Raw genomic sequence first — 21,019 nt, forward strand, 5'->3', positions numbered from 1 at the left:
TATATATATATATATACATACCGAAAAACAATCACGATGAACACTTGGAAATAGGTCATTGAGAATTTACTAATGTCTTTGCTGGTAGACCAGCCTTCGTCAGAGTAACAGATCAGCAATTCATACGTGTCTATATAAGCCCTGTTAAAGATCAGGGGTGTACCTTTTTGCGCCGATCTAGGGAACTACCGATGCACCATGCGTCATTATCAAGGTCATCACCTTCAAAGACAGAAAAAATAATAAGTAAGCTGATGAAACAGTTCGATATGGAACGCGAACAGAACTCTGCGATAAGTGCGACAATTCGCGGTAAATATGAATGCTGTAAACAAAGCAAAATATACCCCCCTTTTCTGAAATAGCTGTAATAAATGCGTAAAACAAAGTAATACAACCTAAGCGGCAGCTAAAAGCACAAGCTTAACTATACGAACAGCTTACAATGCACACGGAAACCTATAGTGTATGAATACGAAGCACAAACTTCCCCAGCAATATTCATACAAACTTTAGGTGGTGGTGGTGGTGGTGGTGATGTTGAAGCAGGCGGGGTTAGCCTGGCATACATAGCCGGCAATTGTTCCGCCTGATCCTCCTTCAAGTTGAGATCAGGGATGTGTCACCAGGTGTCGATGAGCCCCGTGTCTCGCAGGAAGGCTATCAGCAGGCGTTGCGCTCTCTTCCTGAATGCCGCGGGCCCTCCGGGGAAAACAACGTCTTCAAAGGTCCTGTGCGTGAGACCGCTTTTTTGCAGGTTGTCGACCAACGCTTTTCTTTCTGTGTCAAACTGTGGGCATAGCCAAATGAAATGTTCGATGTCACCAATGTCACCACAGAAAACACAGAGTGGGGAAGCGCGAAGCCCAGTCTTGAATAACCAAGCTGGGGTGTATGCGGAGTCGGTCCTGATGCGGTATAAAAGCGTCGCTTGTTCGCGTGTAAATCCATGAGTCACACAGGATTCGTGTGGATTCTTGTGCATTCGCTTTGGGGAGATAAGACTGCAGATTCCCGAGGCAAGGAACTAGTCACAGCCGCGGAAGCTGCTGACTTGTGTATCGCGAACGATGGCAAACCGACTTTCTTCAGACCACCAGATTCATGGAGTGCCATAGACCTCGTGATCCATTCTATAGACCTTGTCGTATCGTCAACAACGGCCCCAGACAGGATGGGCAGTGACCACTTTCCCATCTTCACCAACATCACCGGATTTCACACTGCTGGGCGACAATTCTGTGCTGTGACCCGCTGGGACACATACAGAGAAGCGTTGGACGAATCCCCTGGTGAGCTGTTCATACAAACTTTACTGGTGGCCAGTTATATAGCGTGCCACATACTGGGAATTTAAGGGTGTAAGACACGGTATGCTACACTGTTTAGCAATTGCATCAGTGTTCTTATGGTATAATTAAACGGGCCAGTTCTTTATTTTCGTTGATTAGAGACAAGACAGTGTCACATTTATGCATGAAATACCATTCACGAAGTTGGCGGTCGTGGCTGGTGTGAAGTCTGGATTCAAGTGTCGTAACCATGACATTGTTAATAGATTTATCTGTCATGTTGACATGTATTGAGTGTGAAAGGTGGGGCAGGGATTTCGCATGCGATCTGGGGTCATTAAATTTTATCTTAAATGGTGTTTCTGTCTGGCCTATATGTTGCATGTGGCAAGTACCGTGCTCGAGCAGCTACACTACTACGATAGCTTAGTCACAGTTAAAACTGCCTTTAAATTTAAAAGTGAATTTGTGTAACTATGCTCGTGACACCCAGTGTAGTTCTCATATGAGGAAAAACTTTGCAACGCGGTTTATTGAAACGGCTGGAAGCAGCTGGATTGTAGTTCGTTCTTTTGACGACGTAAATATGTGACCTATATTTTTTAGGGCCTATATACAACTCCAGGTGGCTCCTAAAATCCATTCTTTAGTCTGTCGCTTTGCGTAAAAATAATATGGTGTTTATGGAAAAAGTGCCGAACCTTGGGGCTCGTGATGGAATACGTGAGCGGCCACTTCTTAGATTGTGGACGCTTGGACTTCTTGCTGGCTTAAGATATCCAAATGGTCGTGCTCTGCCGCTCGTGGTATCGCGTCGGTAATCGTTTTTGCTGGATATTTTGGGGTGATGAGTACTTCTTAAGTTCGTGACATTAAGCATTAAAATGAACTTCTTCGGAGCATACGAGGTCTCTTAGAAAAGTATCCGACCTTAGTTTTTTGCGAACACCTGATGGATATGAAACAAGCGCGCTCGCATCAGCTTACCTTGAACATTCGTGCGCATGCGCGAATTTTTTTCCCACCTGCCGATAGCGTCCGTCGCTGGGACGCAGTGTTTGAGCGAAGTAGTGTGCAGGTGCTCTCGTCGGTTTTTTATTGCAAGGAAAATGGCGGAGCGACTGGAGCAGTGCTACTGCATCAAATTTTTGCCAGAAACTGGGCGACAGCCAAGTGGAAACCATTCGTGAGATTCATACGGCTTTCGGTGACGATGCTATGAGCCGCACACAGATTAAGGAGTGGTACAACCGGTTTGAAGACGGCCGCACATCGGTGGAGAGCGAGCCACGGTCCGGTCGGCCATCAACATGCCGAAATAACCAGGTGATTGCCGAGTGAATGCTATGGTGATGCGGGAATGTCGTGTGACTATCCGAGAAATTGCGGAAGAAATGGGCATCAGTACTTTTTCTGCACATTCCATTATGACCGAAGATTTGGCCATGAAAAGAGTTGAGGCGAAATTCGTGCGGAAGCTGCTCCCGTTGGAGCAAAAGCAACTTCGTGATGAAGTCTCACAGGACATGCTGGATTCCACAAACAGTGACCCCGACTTCATGAACACCATAATCATTGGTGACGAGTCTAGGGTGTACGGGTACGACCCGGAAACCAAATCCCCAGTTGTCACAGTGGAAGCATTCCACGTGACAAAGACCAAAGAAGGCCCGCCAAGTGCGCAGCAACGTTAAGGTTATGCTGACTGCTTTCTTTGACTCCCGCGGTGTGGTACACCACGAGTACACACCACAGGGTCAAACAATCACCAAAGAGTACTACAGGGATGTCCTCCGTCACCTACGTGATGCTGTGTGGCGCAAGAGACCGCAGTTGTGGTCAACAGGAAATTGGCGCATCCATCACCACAACGCTACTGCACTTTCCTCGCACTTGATTCAGACTTTTTTGGCGAAAAACCAGACTCCTGTACTTCAACAGACTCCTTACTCTCCTGATACGGCCCCCTGCGACTTCTGGCTGTTTCCCAAAATCACAAGGACATTGAAAGGAGCGTGATTTCAAACAAGAGAGGGCATTATGGCTGCAACGACATCCGAGCTAAACTCCATTCTGAAAGACGCCTTCTCGGAATGCTTCCAACAATGGCAGCACCGCTGGGAGAAGTGTGTGGACTCCCAAGGAGACTACATTGAGGGTGATTAGGTGTCCAACGTTCCAGTTATGCCAGTTTTCTTTCTTCGGCCAAAGGTCGGATACTTTTCTAACAGACCTCGTATTCATGTAAAGTGTTGTGCCTGGCTGTATAACATATCCTAGTTTTTCAATGACTCACGTGAATGCTTTGACAGTGAAGGAATTGATGATAATCAGTCGACTTCCTGTACATATTTGTGATGGCACGTGCATCGGTAATGGTATCAGCAACGTCATGATCTATTATGATCGAAGATGAGTACTGATGCGAAAATTCTATAGTTGGATATGCGTGATTGAATACTGCATTAAAGTTTAAGGTTCTGTTTGGCACGTGTAAAAATACACAATATACTGATGATGGAACGTTGTTGATGTAAGTATGTAAGTATGTGAGTGGGCATGGGATAGCAGCAATGGCGCAGTCTTTGCTGAGACCGTTCTTCTTTTACATCCAGATTCTTCCACTAATCGGGCTGTATCCTGTCCGTGCCTGGAACCCCTTCGATGGAGCCTGTACTACGCCCTTCCTTGCTGAAAACTCGGCCTTTGCATCACGCGGCGATTTGCTGTTCTCTTCGTCTGCGCATGCCGGAAACGTCAGCGGAATCATTGCACCGGATCTTTTCTCCAAACCAACGGCATCAACGCATGCGTCACCCTGTGGTGCGCATATAAATAGGCCAACGATGACGACCCTCGTCAATGGGCATGGGATAGCAGCAATGGCGCATGCTTTGCTGAGACCGTTCTTCTTTTACATCCAGATTCTTCCACTAATCGGGCTGTTCCCTGTCCGTGCCTGGAACCCCTTCGATGGAGCCTGTACTACGCCCTTCCTTGCTGAAAACTTTGCCTTTGCATCATGCGGCGATTTGCTGTTCTCTTCGTCTGCGCATGCCGGAAACGTCAGCAGAATCATCGCGCCGGATCTTTTCACCAAACCAACGGCATCAACGCATGCGTCACCCGGTGGTGCTCATATAAATAGGCCAACGATGACGACCCTCGTCAGTGGGCATGGGATAGCAGCAATGGCGCAGTCTTTGCTGAGACCGTTCTTCTTTTACATCCAGGTTGGTAACTCGACTTCCCTTTACTGTAAGCGCTCTAGCAATCGCGCTTTGCTGCTCGTCCCATGCCCGGACATTTTGTGGTGTTTATTTGCCGACTGTGTACATGTTACGAAGTTGCTTGTGATGTCCGGAGACATTGAGCTTAACCCTGGTTCCTAATCCCAGTTGTAGCACTAACCTGGTTCTCGAGGCCATCAACTCTCTTGCTACTAAAATGGATGCGCGTCACGCTGAGCTAATCTCAACTCTTAATGAAGTGAAAGCCAACCAAGAATTACTTGAGGAGCGTATTACAAGCATGAATGCCAGATTAGCGTACGTAGAGCAGAAAGTCGCTTCACTTGAAACTCAGCAAGAACCTGCTCATATCCGAGGCATTATTACCGAAGCCATGAAAAGTGAGAATGCATCGGTGCAATCTCGTCTGGACGATATTGAGGACAGGTCAAGAAGAGATAACTTGATTTTCTATGGTACCACCGATGGTGCCTCTGAAACTTGGACGGAAACAGAAAAAAAAAAGTTCGTGCACTCCTTGTGCAGTTTTTCGCATTGCAATTACCCGAAGAAGGAATTAAGCGTGCGCATCGCTTAGGTTCCTTTATAAATAACAAATGTCGACCAGTGGTAGTGAAATTGGCATCGTTTAAAGCAAAGGAAAATATAATAACACAAAAGAAGAAACTGAAAGGATCCGGGGTATCCATTCAAGAAGCCTTCTGTCGGGCAACTAGAATGACCAGGAATAAGTTAATTGCACTTGGGACGTCTTTCGGTCAATTGTATCATCTCAGGTACAACAAATTATTCATCAACAAAACGTGCTACGCGTATTGCTTTCAAACCGATACCGTTTATGAACTCCAGAACAGTATTGCTACTGCCAGCGGTAATGTAGGCAGCAGCGGAATAAATTTCCCTGCGAATCCCCTGTCACCCGCTTCGAGTTAGCATCGCGCGGCCGTACAGAATAAGCATGACAACGATTACTCTGTGCTGTTCACTAACCTCCACTCCATCATGAATAAGCGCGATGCTCTGTCTGCGCTGATCGACACGTGCAATGCAGATATTGTTGTTTTAGTCGAGACCTGGCTTTCAGATAAAACTGAAAATTCGGAGCTTTTCGCGTGCAGTAAGGCTTACAATATTTATAGAAATGACAGAATAGGACGATGTGGTGGTGGGACCTTGATCGCTGTTTCATCTGCTATCCCCTGTTTTGATATACACGTGCCTTCGCAAATTGAGTTCTTGTGCTGTTGTATTCACATAAATAACAAAGAGGTGATATTTGCCGCTTGCTATCGACCACCCGATAGCACATCCACATTTTGCAATGAGCTATTTGACTGTCTTAACCAAATCGTTGTTAAATATCCAGAAGCACCAATATTCTTGCTCGGTGATTTCAATTTTCCTGGCATTGACTGGGCTGTTGACTTCCCATCAGTGAATTTATCCTCATCCCAATGTTCAACCTTCCTTGATATATGTTCGACATTTGGCCTCACCCAGTTTGTTAAAGAGCCTACCCGTGTCACTGCAGTTTCTGCCAACATCACTGACCTCGTCTTTACCACATCCCCTGATTCAATTTCATCACTAACAATTATACCTGGTTTAAGCGATCATTGCGTGATTCATTTTGCAATCCCCTTACGCTCGCCACAGCGTCTAAAACACCGTAAGAAAATTCGTGACTACAGTCGCGCAGATTTTTCCTCGATCAATAACGAATTATAAAGTTTTGCCGATTTCTCTTTTCCTCAGTTCTGGGAAAGAACTATTGCAGAAAACTGGCTCCTTTTCAAGAACAAGGTTCAAACGCTAACTGAAAAATATGTTCCGACTCGCCCATTATCATCATGCAATCGGGTTCCTTCGTTTAACTTAAGTTTAAATGAGCTTCTTAACAAGAAAAAACGCATTTTTCGACGCTTCAAGCTATCTGAGGAAGCAAAAGCTGCCTACGTAGCTATCGCATCTGAATATAAAATGGCCATTCGCTCAGCCAAGAATTACTTTTTTTCTGAGACACTACCTCATCTGCTCACAACTAATCCTAAGAAGTTTTGGAACATTATTAACGTAAGCAAACCCACAGAAATCGTTCTGAAAACTGACAATGGATTTCCTGTCCCCTGTGAGCTTTGCTCAACGGTTTTTAACAACACATTCTCGTTATCTTTTTCTAACGCTCTAATAGATACTTCACCGTCCGCTCGTGCCTTTACGTACCCTCAGATGGAGCCGATTTTGATCGATTTAGATGGCATATACAATTTGACTATGAAAGCTAAACTTTCTTCATCGGCAGGTGTTGATACCATAAATGACAAATTCCTTAAGAGTACTGTAGCGTATTCATCTGCTTTCTTGTCATATATTTTTACGCAGTCTTTGCAGAGTTCAACACTTCCGGACGACTGGAGGACGGCGAAGGTGATTCCAGTCCACAAAACAATTGATACACATAACCCCTTAAACTACCGGCCGATCTCCTTAACTTCTATTCCATGCAAATTATTAGAGCACATAATCTACTGCAACCTGATTAGCTTTCTCGAGTCTAATAATTTTTTTGCGTCACAGCAGCATGGTTTTCGCAAAAATTATTCTTGTGAGACTCAGTTATTAACCTTTACTAAGGATTTGTCTTCCGCATTAGATCGAGCTTCAGTTATTGACTGCATCTTCATTGACTTCGCGAAAGCTTTCGATACCGTCTCACATCGACTACTATTACTGAAACTTAGCACACTCCATCTAGATTGCAACCTGCTTAAGTGGATTGAATGTTTCTTGCAGAATAGAACACAGTACGCTTCTGTTAATGATCATGACTCTAAATCATGCCATTTAACATCCGGTGTTCCTCAGGGGTCAGTCCTAGGGCCTCTTCTTTTTCTAATTTATATTAATGACCTGCCTGATTCTGTTACTTCTAACATAAGGCTCTTTGCAGACGACTGCGTTCTGTACCGCGTAATTTCTAATGAGTCCGACTGCTCCGTCCTTCAATCTGACTTAAATAAAATTTCTTCTTGGTGTGATGCATAGCTTATGAAACTAAACATTAACAAATGGAAAGCAATGAGGGTTTCTCGAAAGATTAACCAGTTCATTTCTCAGGGCTATGATCTTAACGGTTGCCCTCTTCAGTTCGTCGACAGTTACAAGTATCTAGGCGTCCATTTCACTAATAATCTGTCTTGGCAGAAGCATATCCACCATGTTATTAACAAAGCTAACAGTTCCCATGGTTTTCTTAGGCGGAATTTCCGCCTCGCTACTGTTCCGCTCAACCTACTACTATATAAAACACTCGTGCGTTCTAAACTCAAGTACGCTTCATCGATATGGTACCCGCACACTAGGTCGTTAACACAGTGCATAGAATCGGTTCAGAACCACTCAGTTAGGTTCATCCTCTCTAACTACTATCGCTTAGCCAGCGTTTCTCGCATGGAGCAAATGCTTGAACTACCTGTCCTTTCTACTAGACGCCGAATTTTCCGCTTATGCCTGTTTCACAAAATATACGACACTAATAATGAGCTGAAAATGACGCTTTTTTCGTCACCGAGCCATTTGTCATTCCGTATTGATCATCACATGAAGGTTGGGGTGCCTCAATGTAAAAGCAATGTATACCTCGAAGCCTTCATCCCGAAAAAAAGACTGGAATCGCCTTCCCGCATCCATCGTCGCTATCACAGACCATGATGTGTTCAAGTCGGTTATCTGTGACCATGTGCTGCCTCATTAGCTATTTTTTTTTCTTTTTCTATTGCCACTCCTCTCTGTAATGCCTGTACGGCCTTGAGAGTAAATAAATGAAATGAAATGTTGATATTGATGGTTATTGAGACATCTTTCTTCGAGTATTTGACATAATTAGGGCCCATTATTAGTGCCGACTTTCGTTCCCATATAAGTTTCACTAACTTGCACACAACAAGAACGATTAAATTCAATGTTGTTTTGTAGAGAAGTAACACGGGAACAATCTTGAATGTTGTATTGTCGATCAGCCCATGATGTTTTGACTACCGCTACTACTTGACTACCATCAGTGGGAGGGATATTAGTAGAAAGCGATGCGACATTCATCGTTGCAGCAAGCCAACCTTTGGGAGCAGTTACCTTTATTACGCCTTAAAGAAACATTAGAGTCCTTGATGAAGAATAAATATGTGGCAGGAATAAACTTAATAAAACTATCCATGTAACGAGAAATGTTTTAAGTAACCGTTCATACGCCGGAAACAATGGAACTGTCCGTATGACCTTGCTTATGAATTTTGTGCTGTTGGTGCAGCTGGCTACCGGACTAAGTGGAATGAGAGAGCATGCTGTCTCGCCGTCAATCTTTTCCTACTTCACCAGTTTTTTCATTGTGTCCTTTACGATTACAACGAATTCAACAGTAATGTCATAGAAAGGTTGTTTGTTCTTTCATGAATTTTTTTTGTCCTTACCACAACTCAAGCACCCTTGTCAGCTTGAGTTATGATATCACCGCATGCACTCAGGCCTCTAAGTGCATCAGGCTCGTTAGCGGAAAGATTTTCTTAAAACAGGGCACATGCCTTGTAAGCATCCTATCTCTCATTTGTCCTCCCCCCTCTCTTTCTCTCCCTTTGCGTGCGGTAGCGTAACGTCAGAAAGGTCGGTTATATATTAGTGGCAGCATGGGACACCATTAGCGACTGCCTTGGTAGTATCAACAACAAACGTTGCCGAACTGCTTAGCTTCAAAGAATTACTCGCTGCAGGAATATTGTGTGGTGAAATATTCGGAACGTTTTGTTTCAGTTAGGGCTTTTACCTGTCTCTCTTTACAAATACTGGGCAAGTCCTTAATCACACGACCTTCTTCTTTCGAAAGCGTCCAAGCCGATGGTTCGTAGTGGCTTGTAATAACGCGAGTTAGCTGATGTGAAGCATCAGTAAGTACTTCTTCTCAGTTGTGCCTGTTTACAGTTAACATCTTTGTAGTCACTGGTTTTACATGTGTCCTAAGATCCTTGGAGACATTGGAAGACTTCACGTATACACAGCAGTTTTTAATAATAGTGATCGATAAAGGAATGTCGCTGAAACCAGCGTTTTGATAAAGGTACCTGTCTTTGTCAAGGCAGCAACTGTTTTTCTTAGCAGCGTTCAAGTACGAATAACTCACTCTCCCTCATACTCAATGGGGAACGCGGAGAAAGGAAGACGATCGACACTCCTTGTTTGTGCACTGTGGATTGCTTCAAGCCTGCATATTCCTGTAAACACCTGTCTCCCTTGGATTTGAGCCGCAAGTGTGGATTAATTAATTTTAGGGCGGATATGTTTTTCAGTTACTTTCGTGCTGTTGAAGAATGATCCAGAAACAGTCGAGGAACTTGAATTACCAAAGGTGTCACTCACTGCTCTGCAGGTCATAAGTTCGTACGATTAGGTTTTCAGACAGCTGAAGAATTATTGAGCTCCAAAGTTATTTCATTTGGTTACAACAGTATCTAAGAGGGTGATTTTATAGAATTTCGTCCAACTGCGCTTGAAGTACTGTTTCATTGCACGTAGTCGCATCGTCATTTCCAGTGTTACGAGCATTTATAAAAGTCCTAGTTGCTGATGCACTTCGACAGTTATGGAAAGACAAAACTCATGTAACTTTATTCGCAGAACGAATTTTCACGCGCATGTTGCTTGCACGATCGAGAAGCATTTATAACGAGTGAGGCGTCTGTGGTGTGTGTGTGGGACAAGCGCGCGCACAGTGAGTGAGCGCACGTTCTGCATGCATAACCGCGGCTCACCACTGTACGCGTGCATCCAAGCCCACTACGGTCGGTAGTGGGTGGCAGCAGTGGGCGGTAGCAGCTTGCGTTTCTCACTGCAAAGTGGTAGAGCAAGCACCCTTGACTTTAAAAAAAATTTTTATTAAAATGAAAATAAAAGAAAGAGACGTAGGCACCTTATAATGGTGACGGCTACTCCTTTCCTCATAGCGGAAACAACAATATAAAAATATGTAGGAAAATGAAAATAAATCGCTTCATACGGTCAGAAATCCACACCACAGTCCTAGAAGCCCATGAACATAACAGCATAAATGTCCAATGCAAGTTGCACCACAATGAGTTTGTAAACAAAGTCACAAACACACACAAACGGCCGTGCTGTAGTCTTCAATGAGCATATAAACAGACGAGGAATTCCACAGTGTTAAAATAATTCACGCACGAAAAATAATGTTTAACACGTAATATACAAGCACTAACAATTACAAATAATAGAAGCACGTTGTAGTAACATCGTGTGATTATTCAGTCCAACACTTAGTATTTGTTAAGGATGCCTGTTTCTTCATAAAGGTGTTCAAGTGCGTTCAATGCTTTTCGCTGTGCTATTTTCGATGGCCATGGGCCCAGCAATTTTGCGAGTGATAAAGGCCGGTGAGGATCAATGGAGTGTAGCTCTTGTTCTAGCTGCCGTCTTTGCATCTCGTATATTGGGCATTTGAGGAATAGATGGCGAACATCCTCGTCGTCGTGGCCACAGGAGCAATCCGGGGAAGGAGCCTGTTTGATGCGATATAGTATGCTGTCCCAAGGCGCAGTCGACGAATTAGTGTCTCGGTACCTTTAGAAAGTTGCACATCCAGCTGGTATTTGAGTTGAGGGTCCTCTTCGTAAAAGATTGATTCCTTAGTGTTTTCATTAAATCATCCTGGTGTTAACAGCGCAAAGCCGCAAAGCGTAGAGGAGACACGAGACGAGAGGACGACACCACAAGCGCTGACTTTCAACAACGTTTATTTGAAACACGGCTTCTTATACCATTGCCCACACGTGTCACAGACTCGTGATCGCACATCATGTGAAACACGCACTTTTTCTGTTTTTACACTCAACATAGTGATTGTACGTGCAAAAGCTCAAGTTCTTTTTTTTTTGTCAGTAACAAGGACGGCGTACTAACGCATTGATCACAAAGCCTAGTAATCTCGGCTGCCTCAATTATCTCCCGGACCAGCTGGTCATAGTGTTTCTTCAGCACTTCACAGCGTCTGAATTCTGCGGTGCAAGCTTTAGAGGGGCAATCCCAGACATGAATACCTAGATTCCTGCTAGCCTGCACGACGCTAAGTTTATGTTCCTTTAGTCTTTCGTTTGTGCATGTTGAAGTTTGCCCTATACACTTTTTTCCACATTTCAAAGGTATTGAATACACCACGGCTTGTCTACACTCCACAAAACGATTCTGGTGATTCATTGTGCACTCTTGTTGCTTTATCGGCTCTTCAGCATTGACGCGTCGGCAAAGGCTTTTCATTTTTTCCGGGGCAGTAGGCACTACATTAACTCCAGCTTTGTGCCCAATATTTTTCAAGCGATCAGATAAGTTGTGCACGTATGGAAGGGCCACGGTCCTTCGCTTCTCTTTCATTTTTTGCTTCTCGCCACCTTGCTCGCCATGGAGACGCTTGACTTTTTGGTTCTTGCTCATTTTTTCTGCAACAGACACAAGAAGGTGCGACGGGTAACCAGCCCTAGTAAGGTGGTCAACCTGCCGACGAAAACTTTGTTCCATCACGTGGATGCACGATTCTTTAAGAGCATTTGTTAGACAAAGGTTTGCAATTGCTCTCTTCACCAGTTTTTATTGTGCTGATTCGAATGGCAGTGGCGCCTTGTCGTCTCTGGCTTCATAGGCCAAGCAGGCCTTCCCCCTGGAGAGCTCGAGTTTGAGATCAAGCAATCACAAAGACCCTTGCGTGGGGACCTCGTGGGTATCCGCAAGCGGCTGAGGCGCATGACTAAAACATGTTACTGCCTCCGAAATTGCGCCATCTGAATTCGCGCCAGAGCCATAACACAGAACTAAGTAATCGTCAACGTAACGAAAGACTGACTCTCCGGACGTTTGCTCCAGTTAGGGCATACTGAAGTAATCTACCTTTCTGGGCAAGATACAAATCACTAAGTGCTGGTGCAATACATGACCCTATACAGACGCCGCGTTTCTGGAGGTACACATTTCCTTCCCACATGACATGAGTGGACTTCAAGTATACAGAAAGGAGTTCCAGGAATCCACCAGTTGAAATCCCGCAGGCATTCTGATGCCCGCGGGATTGGGGCACAATATTGTGCATATGGGTGCATATATGGGTGCACAATATTTTGCATCCATTGTGCACAATTGGTACACAATGGGCGCACAGTAAATCAGCAGAACCCTTTTGTGGAGGGTACAGAAGCCGTGGTGTATTCAATACCTTTGAAATGTGGAAAAAAGTACATAGGGCAAACTTCAAGATGCACAAACGAAATACTAAAGGAACATAAACTTAGCGTCGAGCAGGCTAACAGGAATCTAGGTATTCATGTCAGGGATTGCCCCTCTAAAGCTTGCACCGCAGAATTCAGACGCTGTGAAGTTCTGAAGAAACGCAATGACCAGCTGGTCCGGGAGATAATTGAGGCAGCCGAGATTACCAGACTTCGTGATCAATGCGTTAGCACGCCGTCCTTGTTACCGACAAAAAAAAAAGAACTTGAGATTTTGCACGTATAATCATTATGTTGAGTGCAAAAACAGAAAAAGTGCGTGTTTCACATGATGTGCGATCACGAGTCTGTGACACGTATGGGCAATTGTATAAGAAGCCGTGTTTCTTTCAAATAAGCGTTGTTGAAAGTCAGCGCTTGTGGTGTCGTCCTCTCGTCTCGTGTCTCGTCTACGTTTGGCGTTGTTAACACCAGGATGGAAAACAAACAAGCCCAAGATGCTATTCTAGCATTAAACCATGTTGTCATATGCAAGTCTTTCTTTAGTGGTCTCAATATCCGTTTTGTGTCCATTGGTGATATAGAGATGAGTTGGATTTCTGCATCTTTATAGGCCGATTTTGCCAATGAGTCCGCTAGTTCGTTGCCTGCTATACCAGCAAAGGCCGGGGCTCCCTGTAATATTACTTCATGTTTCCTTTCATTAGCCTGAGTTAAACTGTTCAGTACTGCGTATGTTATTCGGGCGTGTGGTTGGCTGTTATCAATATATTCAAGACATGCTAAAGCCGATAAGGAGTCCGTGTAAATTACCCACTTTGTTGGCGTCTGATATCTTTTGATAAAATGAGCGGCTTGGAGAATACTAACTCCGCTACTGTTGGTGACGACGTGTGTCCTAGTCTACAAGCGTACTCTACCTCTAAGGATGGTATGACATAAGCTGCAATCGCACTTTCTTTAATTACAGAACCGTAGGTGTAGACGTGAATAGATTCCGGGCACTTGTCAAATAGGTGATGTAACGCTAATTGTTCTGCTGCTAATCTGGAAACGTCGCTTTTATTTTTAAGCCCTTCGATTGAAGTTTCTATTTTCGGCGCTTGCAGAAGCCACGGTGGGTAGCAGAGGTATCAGTGCCAAAAAAGTGATCGTGGGAGTCGTGATTTATGCTCTTGAAACAAGGCGTGTATCTGTGCACGCGGACGGTTCTCTATCAGAGAGAGAAAGGGGTGTGGAGAATGCTAAGCAGAAATTCTGAAGAGATGTCGGCATGTTTCCAGGCTGCGAATCGCCGTGAAATGTGGTTCCCGTGCTTCTGCAATAATGAGGTGACTGGAAGTAGCTTGCGGGACTCCTAGGCACACTCGCAAGCTCCGAGCCTGCAATAGCTGTAGCCGATGGAGGGACGTCGCAGATAATTTGTGCAATATAGGGGCGGAGTAAGCAATTCTCTGACACACAAGTGCTGAGTGGACGTGAAGCAGGGATGAAATTGTTCCACCCCACTTCGTGCATGTGATTCTGCGGAGAACATTTATAACACTACTTATTTGGTCCTCCAGGGCGGTCAAATGATGAGTCTATCGAAGCTGCTGGTCTAAAATCACGCCGGGAAAACAATGTTTCCGAACCAGCTCGATCTCATGGCCATCTGTTGAAAGACCAAAATTTCTAACCTTTTTTCTTGTGAAAGGCAGAACCGCTGCTTTGGCATAAGATATCTTCATGCCCCGTTTTCTTAAATAATCACCTATTGCGTTCAAAGCTTCCTGCAGCCGATGCTTGACAACCTCTAGAGACTTGCTCGATATCCATATGCAAATGTCATCAGCATACATAGATATGTTTATGTCTGCTGGAAGTGCTGCTCGGATTTGCGAAATTTACTAGCGTTGCGCAGAACGTGCTCGCAATTTCGCGTTCAGATACGCCAAGAGCTGTAGCAAGGCTTTTGAAGGCACTACATTGTGATACCGGATGGCCAAGGGCGTTTATTAATCTCCAAATTTTCGGCAACGGAGTGAAGGGGGTAAGTGACGTACAGAACTCAGCCACCGTTGCTGTCCTAGTTTTTCTCCGGCCCCAACAGGCGTGTGAGGCCGTAAAGTACCATGCACATGTCGGAACAGTTGGGCTTTTCCAGCACGAAACGTACTGAGTGCGGACTCAAAAGCGAGATACACGTTAGTTTGGCAATTTATTGCGCTCACTTGCTTTGTTTTCTTCTTTAGTTGTGTGTGCTGTGAAGTCGTGTTACTTTGCCCTATTCATGTTGGGCCCCCTATGTAAATCCTATTGGACCTTTACAGTAAATAAATAAATAAATAAATAAATACAATTTGCTGCTTATCTGCCCCTGTTCGCTTGGTGTTACCCTACAGATGTTGTACTCTGGGATTTGGGTATCGAAGTGCCTTCCCGTGACGTATCCCCACCCGCACGTGATGACAGCCATCTGCCAAGCTCCATTTCTAGGAATTTTTCGCCCCGGCGGCAGCATCGCGGACATGGATAAATTGCCGGAGATACTTTTCCGCGCATACCGTGGTTCGCGTTCAAAGAGACGAGTCGCATGCGTGAGCTGAGAATGAGGCGCAGGAAGGCACCTCGATCACCACAAGGAGCAACAAAAATAAATAAATCATAATTTTATCTTTGATATAGCACTGAGCACTCGATGTTGCGTATGCCATTGAAATGACTGCTCCGCCGAAAACAGCTTTATGAAAATAACGACGGTCAATGTGTACTTTGTGTACAATGTGTACAGTCGCAATCAATTTGAAGGTGATCGCTCGAGCGGCGACCGAAACTAGGAGCAGCGCCACGTTACGTCATCACCGTCAGTCAAAAGGGAAACATCAGATAGCTTCCCTCTCTCTCTCTTGCTGTTCGATGAGCAGCTGTCACTCCCGTCTGGCAACTCGCAGCTTTTCGTAACCCTTCACGAGATAACCTGCGAATGCATTTCGACTGCTTTATCAGCTATTGCACAGAAGCGTCATTGTTAGCTAATTTATGCATGAGGCAGGGACGAACACACATCGTTGCCATGAAAGGGTAACAAGCACAAAAATGTGGGGAGTTAGTCGTGGGGGTGACGGTTGCAGCCTGGACGAGCGTAAAAGGGGAAGAAGGCAGCGCAATTTTTATCTTCGCAGTTCCGAAATCGGCCGCTATGCTGCTTGGAAGGCCCGCCGGTCGCAGCTCGAGCGATCACCTTCAAATTGATCGCAACTGTACTGGCTCCGGCTTTCATCGTGTTCTTGTTTTCCTCAATGTGTACTTTGACACATAGTGTTCCTTGAGCACGCTTCTCTGCGATGATCTTACTAGCATTGGGGAAACTTGCCTATATGTAACCTACTCAGAGAAGTGCTTTGAATAGGAAAGGCAGGGCAATAATGGTTGACACGCCACTTAGAAAATGCTACGGGGGTTTTATAGAAATATGTTGAAGGAGTGTCAGCACGGCTGATACGAACAAGTGTCGATGAATGACTCAATACAAGAAGCCGTAGGAGGCAACAACAACAATAGCTGGTGAGGAATCCTTGTGCCGTTAATTTAACCAAATCGTGCAGACCTCTCATTGCTATGAATCAGTGTGTTGCACTTATCGGTTGACATTTCGGCTATAACTCGTCACAATGGTGTATTTGCACCTTTTTGACGTGAAAAGTATTGCGATTATATCAGCATAAGGGGCCGCTCGCTAAACCGGAAGCAACGAAAACGTGTTATACTATTATCGCTTATATCTTTCGACAATGCTACCCACATGCCTTACTTTAGTATACTTGTGTAGAGGAGACAAGCAATTAGTCAATCATGCATGTGTAGCGTGCGCATATGGCGCCTTTGTCGCGCCACGTATTTCGTCATCGAAGCTAAATTTAGCCTCTCGCTCAACGTCCAGAAAGGCATGGGTAGGCACTACGTTTGTCGATCGGAGCGGGAGTGGTCCAGCTTCAGAGAGCTCGCTCTACCATAGTAGGTATTCTTCAAACTCAAACATCTGCTCATCAGGAGCATTAAAGCTTACAGGTGTCAAACTGGTTGCTCATATTTCACGCTTGCTCGGCTATGGCACTGCTGCGTTTGACACATAGGGTTCAGAAATTGTGTGAAGATACTCGACCGGCAAGACAAACGAATATCCAAGCCATGTTGAACACAGCGGAACATATCTGTCTCGATAGTGAGCGTAAGCGCAGGAGCCCCCCCCCCCCCCCCCCCAATCGATGCCGCAACACTGCAACAAAATCTAAAAAAAAAGGGAACGGGTTTGTTTCAAATAGACAGCGAGCGTGATTGTAAAATTAGTATAAACCATACTAGGTGTAGCCTAAGTTAAGCATGTAAATGTTTTAATGCGCGAATTTACATAACGTAATTTGGTTACGTTATTTATCTACCCTAGTGCCCACGCATCACTTACATCTCGCACAGGGAGTTTCACGTGCTCCACTGTGACTGCGTTTATGATTCAGCCTACTGATTTGTTTTTATTCATGAGTTGTGAGGCTCGAAGTTTCTAACGCATTATTCTTAATAAAGTGTCAAAAGCTGTCCTCATGAACACTGCTGTTACCGGAAATGTGTTCTACCATTCCGGTGACTATATCTGAAAGAGGACAGTAGACCAGTTTCCTGATTCTGCTAGTTATGGCGCCATAATCGTAAAAAATGTTTGACACCCACCAGCCAAAGCACTGTATTCGCAATAAAAAATAAGCTCCTGATTATGTCGCACCCCATAAATAATAGTTATAAAATATTTCACCAAATATAGAAAAAAAAGAACGAACGATGGGCACTGTAAGACGTTGCGAATTTTTCGCCACCAAAAGCAGCGGCAACGAGCACAAACAAGTCGAGTGTATGTTTGAGCCAATTTGGACAATCATCATTATCATCATCATCAGCCTGGTTACGCCCCCTGCAGGGCAAACGCCTCTCCCATACTTCTCCAACTACCCCGGTCATGTACTAATTGTGGCCATGTCGTCCCTGCAAACTTCTTAATCTCATCAGCCCACCTCACTTTCTGCCGTCCACTGCTACGCTTCCCTTCCCTTGGAATCCAGTCTGTAACCCTTAATGACCATCGGTTATCTTTCATCCTCATTACATGTCCTGCCCATGCCCCCCCCCCCATTTCTTTTTCTTGATTTCAACTAAGATGTCATTAACTCGAGTTTGTTCCCTCACCCAATTTGCTCTTTTCTTCTCCCTTAACGTTACACCTATCATTCTTCTTTCCATACCTCGTTGCGTCGTCCTCAATTTAAGTAGAACCCTTTTCGTAAGCCTCCAAGTTTCTACCCCGTACGTGAGTACTGGTAAGGCACAGCTGTTATACACTTTTCGCTTGAGGGATAATGGCAACCTGCTGTTCATGATCTGAGAATGCCTGCCGAACGCACCCCAGCCCATTCTCATTCTTCTGATTATTTCAGTCTCATGATCCGGATCTGCGGTCACTACCTGTCCTAAGTAGCCGTATTCCTTTACCACTTCTAGTGCCTCGCTACCTATCGTAAACTGTTGTTCTCTTCCGAGACTGTTAAACATTACTTTAGTTTTCTGCAGATTAATTTTTAGACCTACCCTTCTGCTTTGCTTCTCCAGGTCAGTGAGCATGCATTGCAATTGGTCCCCTGAGTTACTAAGCAAAGCAATATCATCAGCGAACCGCAAGTTACTAAGGTATTCTCCATTAACTTTTATCCCCAATTCTTCCCAATCCAGGTCTCTGAATACCTCTTGTAAAAACGCTGTGACTAGCACTCGATAGATCGTATCTCCCTGCCTGACGCCTCTCTTTATCGGGATTTTGTTGCTTTCTTTATGGAGGACTACGGTGGCTGTGGAGCGGCTATAGATATCTTTCAGTATATTTACAAACGGCTCTTCTACACCCTGATTGCGTAATGCCTCCATGACTGCTGAAGTTTCGACTGAATCAAACGCTTTCTCGTAATCAATGAAAGCTATATATAAAGGTTGGTTATATTCCGCACATTTCTCTATCACCTGATTAATAGTGTGATTATGGTCTATTGTTGAGTAGCCTTTACGGAATCCTGCCTGGTCCTTTGGTTGACAGAAGTCAAAGATGTTCCTGATTCTATTTGCGATTACCTTAGTAAATACTTTGTAGACAACGGACAGTAAGCTGATCGGTCTATAATTTTTCAAGTCTTTGGCGTCCCCTTTCTTATGGATTAGGATTACGTCAGCGTTCTTCCAAGATTCCGGTACGCTCGAAGTCATGAGGCATTGCCTATAAAGGGTGGCCAGTTTTTCCAGAACAATCTGCCGACCATCCGTTAGCAAATCTGCTGTTACCTGATCCTCCCCAGCTGCCTTCCCCCTTTGCATAGCTCCCAAGGCTTTCTTTACTTCTTCCGGCGTTACTTGTAGGATTTCGGATTCCTCTGGACTACTCTCTCTTCAATTATCGTCGTGGGTGCCACTGGTACTGTATAAATTTCTGTAGAACTCCTCAGCCACTTGAACTATCTCATCCATATTACTAATGATATTGCCGGCTTTGTCTCTTAGCGCATACATCTGACTCTTGCCTATGCCTAGTTTCTTCTTCAGTGCTTTTAGGCTTCCTCCGTTCCTGAGAGCATGGTCAATTTTGTCCATATTATACTTCCTTATGTCAGCTGTCTTACGCTTGTTGATTAACTTCGTGAGTTCTGCCAGTTCTATTCTAGCTGTAGGGTTAGAAGCTTTCATACATTGGCGTTTCTTGATCAGATCTTTCGTCTCCTGCGATAGCTTACTGGTATGCTGTCTAACGGAGTTACCAGCTACTGCTATTGCACACTCCTTAATGATGCCCATAAGATTGTCGTTCATTGCTTCAACACTAACGTCCTCTTCCTGAGTTAAAGCCGCATACCTGTTTTGTAGCTTCATCTGGAACTCCTCTATTTTCCCTGTTACCGCTAACTCATTGATCGGCTTATTATGTACCAGTTTCTTCCGTTCCCCCCTCAGGTCTAGGCTAATTCGAGTTCTTACCATCCTATGGTCACTGCAGCCCACCTTGCCGAGCCCGTCCGCGTCTGGTATGATGCCAGGGTTAGCGCAGAGTATAAAGCCTATTTCATTTCTAGTCTCCTCATTCAGGCTGCTCCACGTCCACTTTCGGCTATCTCGCTTGCGGAAGAAGGTATTCATTATCCGCATATTATTCTGCTCCGCAAAATCTACTAATAGCTCTCCCTTGGTATTCCTAGTGCCTATGCCATATTCCCTCACTGACTTCTCTCCAGCCTGTATCTTGCCTACCTTGGCATTGAAGTCGCCCATCAGTATAGTGTATATTGTTTTGACTTTACCCATCGCTGATTCCACGTCTTCATAGAAGGTTTCGACTTCCTCGTCATCATGACTGGATGTAGGGGCGTATACCTGTACGACCTTCAATTTGTACCTCTAATTAAGTTTCACAACAAGACCTGCCACCCTCTCGTTAATGTTATAGAATTCCTCTATGTTACCAGCTATATTCTTATTAATCAGGAATCCGACTCCTAGTTCTCGTCTCTCCGCTAAGCCTCGGTAGCACAGGACGTGCCCGATTTTTAGCATGGTATATGCTTCTCTTGACCTGCTAACTTCACTGAGCCCTATTATATCCCATTTACTGCCCTTTACTTCCTCCAATAGCACTGCTAGACTCGCCTCATTAGATAACGTTCTAGCGTTAAATGTTGCCAGGTTCAGATTCCAATGGCGGCTTGTCCGGATCCAGGGATTCTTAGCACATGATCCGGACAGGCCGCCATTGTAATCTGAGCCAGTACGGACAGTACGGCTTCACAACCTGCGTTTTTCGCAATGTCTTGAATCAGAAGTGTAAGTAGGCGTCAGTACGAGTTCGTTCAATGTTTTCCGACAAGAACACATGCGAAACAAAACTTGCAGCCACTGCATACCCGACTGAATGCCGATGACATCTCGTAAGGTAAGACTGTGATCGTCTGAACTTTGAGGCTCCCTTCCCGCACGCTGCCGGCCTGGCACATAGGGATTATGCGTATCGCTTTCCGCTTTGCTCTCCCTGCACAGCAGCAGTAGCAGCAAGCATAGCAAAGGTGGTTCATTGTTTCTGAGGGCTGCAGGAGATTTATTGTACTGTCCATAGTCGGTTTTCTCTTTATGCTTTCGTAGA

General features: G+C 44.8%; 1 protein-coding gene across 1 annotated transcript in view; it reads left to right on the forward strand.

Moving 5' to 3' along the window:
* The window catches only part of LOC142587679 (synaptogenesis protein syg-2-like), a 1,186,854-nt gene that overhangs the window by 30,420 nt on the left and 1,135,415 nt on the right, over positions 1–21,019 (forward strand). The gene's annotated exons all lie outside the window — the stretch shown is intronic.

The sequence above is a fragment of the Dermacentor variabilis genome, chromosome 1 (genome assembly GCF_050947875.1).
Source record: "Dermacentor variabilis isolate Ectoservices chromosome 1, ASM5094787v1, whole genome shotgun sequence".
Classification (NCBI taxonomy): domain Eukaryota; kingdom Metazoa; phylum Arthropoda; class Arachnida; order Ixodida; family Ixodidae; genus Dermacentor; species Dermacentor variabilis.